Source organism: Nilaparvata lugens, chromosome 5, assembly GCF_014356525.2.
Source record: "Nilaparvata lugens isolate BPH chromosome 5, ASM1435652v1, whole genome shotgun sequence".
Classification (NCBI taxonomy): Eukaryota; Metazoa; Arthropoda; class Insecta; order Hemiptera; family Delphacidae; genus Nilaparvata; species Nilaparvata lugens.
Window position 1 is genome coordinate 62032884 of NC_052508.1, and position 6462 is coordinate 62039345.

At 32.2% G+C, this 6462-nt stretch overlaps 1 protein-coding gene across 1 annotated transcript in view; it reads left to right on the top strand.

The window, feature by feature from the left end:
* LOC111052921 (SNF-related serine/threonine-protein kinase) overlaps positions 1-6188 on the top strand; it is a 70770-nt gene extending 64582 nt beyond the window's left edge. Inside the window, exon 16 of the mRNA XM_022339738.2 lies at positions 3451-6188. The gene's annotated coding sequence lies outside the window, so the exon portion shown is untranslated. The remainder of the gene's footprint in view (positions 1-3450) is intronic.
* The last annotated feature ends 274 nt before the right edge of the window (positions 6189-6462 follow it).

A 6462-nucleotide genomic window follows, 5' to 3' on the forward strand; every position in this document is an offset into this window, starting at 1 on the left:
AAAAGATTCTTTGAAACAAGGAAAGTGAGAACAATGAGTATTGTAGACAAAAATGGAGAATTAAAGTATGATTCAGAGAGTATAGCAAAACATTGGAAAGAATATCTGGAGCAGCTGTACTGTGGAGAGGACAATGAGAATCTGCACTTGGAAAGAGAAGACGAGATAGAACTACAGGAATTGGGGGCACCAATGTTGATGGAAGAGTTTGAAAAAGCACTGCGAGACCTAAAAGAAAGGAAGGCACCAGGAATAGATGATATACAAGGAGAGCTCTTGAAAAAGTCTGGTGGAATGTTAAAGAGAGCACTGTATAATCTTGTAAATAGTATATATATGACTGGAGAGTTACCTGACGATTTTGTAAAGTGTATTATAGTACATATACCAAAGAAATCAAATGCAAGATCATGTGAAGAGTACCGTACGCTGAGCTTAGTGAGTCATGCATCGAAAATAGTTACCAGAATTATCCTCAGGAGAATAGAAAAACGAATTGATGAACAATTGTCTGAAGATCAGTTTGGCTTTAGAAAGGGTGTAGGGACAAGAGAAGCAATTCTGGCGCTGAGACAGGTGATAGAGAAGCAGATGAAGATAGGGAAACGCACATTGACATTGAAAAAGCATTTGACAATGTAAGTTGGAACATCCTATTCAACATTCTTCGCCAAATTGGGATAGACTACAGAGACCGAAGACTGATCTACAACATCTATAAACAAGAAATTGGAGTTATTAGGAGTGGAAATGAAGAGGAATCTGCACACATTCAAAAAGGGGTACGACAAGGATGCGCGCTATCTCCATACTTGTTCAATGTGTATATTCAAAAGGCAATCGACAGAGTGAGAGAAAAAGTTTGTACAGGAGTGAAAATTCATGGGGAAACGGTAGATATGCTTCGTTTTGCGGATGATATAGCAGTAATGGCAGAAAGTGAAGAGGAACTACAGAAAACACTGAATGAAATGGACAGAATAATGGAGGAAGAGTTTAGATTGAAAATAAACATCCGAAAGACCAAAGTGCTAATATGTTGCAGGACAGGAGAGAACAGCTCAGCAGTAAAGCTAAGGAATGAGGTAGTAAATGAAGTGAAGGAGTTCAATTACCTGGGTAGCAAAATCACAAGTGATGGAAGAAGCTGCAAGGACATTGCCAGCAGAATTGCCCAGGCTAAGATTGCCTTCAATAAGAAGAAAAATCTATTCACCTCAAAAAACATAAGTCTCGACGTAAGAAAAAACATGTTGAAAACGTATGTATGGAGTACTGCAACATATGGAAGTGAGGCGTGGACAATGGGGGTGAGCGAGGAAAGAAGATTGGCTGCATTCGAGGCATGGTGCTACAGAAGAATGATGAAGATCAGTTGGAGAGATATGATTACAAATGAGCAAGTTTTGAAAGAGTGGGAGAGAACCGGAACTTCTTGAAGTGGATCAAGCAAAGAAGAGCACAGCTGATTGGCCACATCATCAGACGTGACACTCTACTGACAAGGATAATGGAGGGAATGGTTGAGGGAAGGAATATGAGAGGAAGACCTAGGCTGGAGTATATGAAACAATTGCTACGGGATATGAGATGTGGATCATACTACGAGCTGAAGCGGAAAGCGGACGACAGAAAAGCATGGAGAGCTGCTGCCAACCAGCCCTACTACGGCTGTTAACCCAAGAGAGAGAGAGAGAATAATTGTTTATTAGACACTTCCGAAAGCAAAACAGGAAGGTTTGCAATAGCTCTAGCAAATCTGAATATCAGGAAATTATCCAAGGATGTTTATTTTTATTCTGATTGTCTAAATACCTAAAAGATTATGTTCAATTATATAAGAGGTTGAGTTTATACTTTTGTATTCTTCCAAATAACAATAAGATGATATTTTGTAAATTTTTTGATTCTTGAATAATAAACACAAGTAATGAAAGTTTTTTGATCAGCTGTTTTAGCACACTTGAAATTTGACAAATCTGAATGTCAACGTCAACAATGCTTGTTGTCGTTGACTTCGGAAGTTTAGGTTAGAAGTTCTATCCTACTCTGAAAATCGAATTTGAATAGTTCATAATATATATCTTATCTTTATTTCATTCATCCAAATAAAATGATAGTATCTTATTGCAGAATACTTTTTCAATTCTATAAGCATAAACTGATTCCGTTTCATAAACCATTTTGTAAACACGTTTTAACAGGTTTGGGCAGTTGTAGAAAAAAAATTGTATGTAATTTCTCCGCTTCGCGTCGCGTGATAACTGTTTTGCGCGAGCGATAAAGTCGCGCATTACGCTCTTAATACATACATAGCTATTTTGGGGTTCCATCACACTACTTGAATATATTTCGCTGAAGCATACCATTCACTATCCGATTTGTTGTACAACTTGTGGCCCAACATCCAATGTTGGATACGACATTGAATGGGGTTTTGGAAGTCCAGTCAGATTTCGGAAGTCTAGTTGGACGAGTCGGATCAACACGAAGGTCCAAAATCCGACTAGCCTTCATTTTACATTGACTATACTGAAGTTAGAGAACAAGTCAGATTGAAAATGTTGAAACCGATCCGACTAGTAGTCATACTAGTAGGATTACTAGTTGCACAACAAATCAGATAGCGGATAGCCTGATCGCACATATCTTGTCCCTAGTCCATTAATTGAATTTGTATCTATCGGGTTAAAATTGAAGGATTTAAGGTTTGACCTCCTGTTCATCTTACAAACGTATCTCATAGTAAAGTTGTAGCTCAAGGATAACCTCTATTTAACGGTTTATTCTGTGGCCAACATCAAAGTACAGCTGTTGTTTATGCTAAGTACAGTATAGAGTATTGTGTTATGTATTATCATAGAGAAACAATAGCATAAGTAGATATCCCATGGCATAGGGCGTTTATGTCGCAACTTTTACTGTTATCTCAAGCTGATAGTCCACGTAGTTCTTTCCTGTGAAGCGTTATGACGCTGGTAATCTCTCATATTGTGTCGTTCATACATTCTTACCCGGTCAAAACAGTAAAAATCGACAGTAATCGGCTTGAGATAACAGTAAAAGCTGCGACATAAACGCCCTATACCATGGGATATCTACTTACGCTATTGTTCCTCTATGGTATCATCTTCCTTTAAAACATTACACTCATTTTCATTAAACAACTCCTATATTTCAACCTTTTATTCAACCTATTTGTCACTCTTGTGTACTCGTTTAAAAAATGTTATTTTAGGTGAGTTTGGACCTGAAGTGCTCACCACTACCTGGTATTATAGAGGAAAGATACCATAATCTTATGCTATGCAAGTTATTTCTCTATGCTAATAATATTTCTCTATTCCTCTATGCAAGTACTGGGTGGATGAAAGCTCATCAATTGATTTTTACTTTTTCAAATTTTGATAAATCTGTCAATTTTAAAATTTCAATTAATTGACATTACAGGTGAGCGGTAGAACATGATGTAATCATCAATCCCATTTCCAAACTGCTGGCAGGGAGGAGAGGGGTGGGGGCTCTTCTCCCCCTTTTACGCAATATTCGAACGCCGCTCTAATACCAGATAATTAAATTCGAAATAGAATTCACAAAAAGAGAGAAATTATATTAATCGTAAATATTAAGCACTGTCTTACCAACCGCCATACTCTACACTTAAGATAAATTGTAATTTATTGTATAAAAATAATGAATATTGGTTAAAATATTGTATTTGTTACTACTTTGATAAAAAATAACTATTGTAGTCCTACTAATATTCAGTTTTAATATTGTAATTAATTTTCTGATGTGTTTTATCAGAGTTTTTATTTTTAAACGTCAACCGTAAATCATACTAATCTGGTATATTTATACTTTTGTTTTAACTCTGGGAACAAGTTGGTTTCTATATTTTTATATTTAAATTTATTTTATTACTGTGTTCTGGGCTTTTGGTCAAAAGGTATCAACGTTTTTATCTGTCTTCAAAACTGGTTTTTATTATGATTTATTGTGTATTTCACTAGGAACTTGATTTTACATCAATAAATGTTTTTTATGAATATTAGTCTTCTATTTTCCATAGAGGATTGATTGGTAAAACTCAACAAAGTAGCATTTCAATTTTAGGGTGCCGGTATTTTCCAAAATAATTGTATGAGCTTTGTTTCTCCTGTAATCCTCATTTCTATGAATTAAAGTGGTTACTTTCTTGATTGATAGAAATTATTCGGTTTTATAAAGGTGAATATTCATGACCAAGGATCCAGAGAACAGAACCTTGCTATTACATCACAATTTTATCCTTTATGTTTAGCAAGAAATCAATATGCTTGAAAGCAATATATTACAAAAAGCTTTTGTAAATTAGAAAGAATATTTAGCATATCTTGGTATTCGATATCGATAACACTTTAATACATACATTAACCAGAGATGGATTTATTTAAATTTAATATACTGTGTAAATGAAATTTTGTTTCGAACTTTAATATTAAAATCTTATCCGAGTGAATATATTCGAATACACAAATGATAGTTTTCAAATTTGTTTCATCGAGAAGATAACAAATGTCTCAGTTTTTTCCAATGTATTTTGAATCTTTGAGCTTTATGCGAATGAAAATTTTATCTCAGTGAGTCTGTGTGTGATGTTTGCTATAAAATATCAAATGTTTTCATTTATTAACACATTTTCATCAATATTTACCATTACATGGTTATTCTACAAATATAAAATATTGAATCATCTTTAATTGTTTATGCAATTTAATTATATTTTCTAAATAATCTAATCAAATTTTAATATTGGCATTGTGCAATACCTTGTCATTCATACCTTCAAGGTGATCAATTAAAATGTATTATTACCAAAACTACTTTATTTACTGTTTCAGATATATTTCATCAACTTTTGATGTAATTTTTAGAAAATTGAATTTACACTTGAATAATTGAAGGCTTTACTACTTTTAAATATATAATTCTAGGTGTAGTTGATATTCTCTGAAGTCGTTTTTTTATAACTCTCACAGATTTACATGTTATTGTCGATGGGTTTTTATATTAAGCTATTGAATAAATTAAGTAAATGGATATGAAAACTAGTCTGATATATTTCGTATTTGCTTAGGAAAGAGTTTTATTCTTATTCTAAGATGTGTCGAAACCTATTTCAAAATTGTTTGCGATCCAAGATTAATAGTATCCTATCTTGATAATTTTGCTTCTACAGAAAAATGTATTCTTCATCTTGCTTTTGAAATCTTCTATTTTTTCAATTGTTTCCTATATCAATATTCTATTCATTTCAAATCACTCTAAATATATTATAACATATTTATAAATTGTTATAATAAATTAGTGCTTATAACAATTTACAAGCCGAAGTTATAAATTTGTTGTTTAATTCTTCTTTCAACTATGTAATTTCATATTTCAAAATATTATGTTATTTATTTTCTGTCTATATTGTACTCATATTCAGAAATTCTCGTTCAAATATTCAAGTAACACAATACTTTCTTCCATAGGTTATGAAGTATATATTTTTTTAAATATTAAATAATTGGTTGATATAATCCATTTTTGGATATCCTTGTTCAATATGTGCTTGTGACAATTACTATCCTTCCTTCCACTATAGAGTAGTCAATATTTTCAAAAAAAATGTATAAAAATCATAAGTTTATAGCATTTGCCGCCCATCGAAATTCTACCTACATTCGTGAAAACTGTGTAATTATTCCTGAAATTGTGTAAATTTATTCATAAAATTGTGTAACTTGCAGGATATGTTTGTGTGTATGTGAGGGTACATTGTGATTTGTGAGCGTTTCTATAAAAATTGTATTTTATATGACGAACATTTCCTAATCAGATACTGAGTTTTTCTATGAATCATCCAGCTAAATCACGGTTGTTACTATAATGTGTCAAATTTCATTAGAATTATGATACACAATGTATAATTTTTTATACATAATGTATCATTTGATACAAATCTATCATCGTCATCACCTCTGATTGTATCCTGTATATTCCTTGTAGCTCTTGCTAAGTACAGTATTAATATATTTTCAAACGAAGTGTATAGAGTATCTTAGATAATCAGACTGTTATTGTTAGCTATGTTGTTGAACTTATTTGTTTATTTATTTTCAATAATACTTGTAATAAAACAAAGTAATTGTTGGATAAGAGATAGTTGTGATTCATTTAATATAGATCTACTATAAACATTAATCCTATAATGATCCTCTACAAAGAAGATTTTTGTAGTCGAGAATAATATTTTACAAGGATATTATGATTTTGAAATTTGTATGCATTCAAGAGATTTAAGATATCAAATTTATCAATATTTCAATTTCTTTTTTCAAAATATTTTGGTCTACCTATCTCCTGAACAGATATGAATTTTGAATATCTACTCAAAATATTGTTCCTAGCCTCAAAATCGTCCATCAGTTTCAG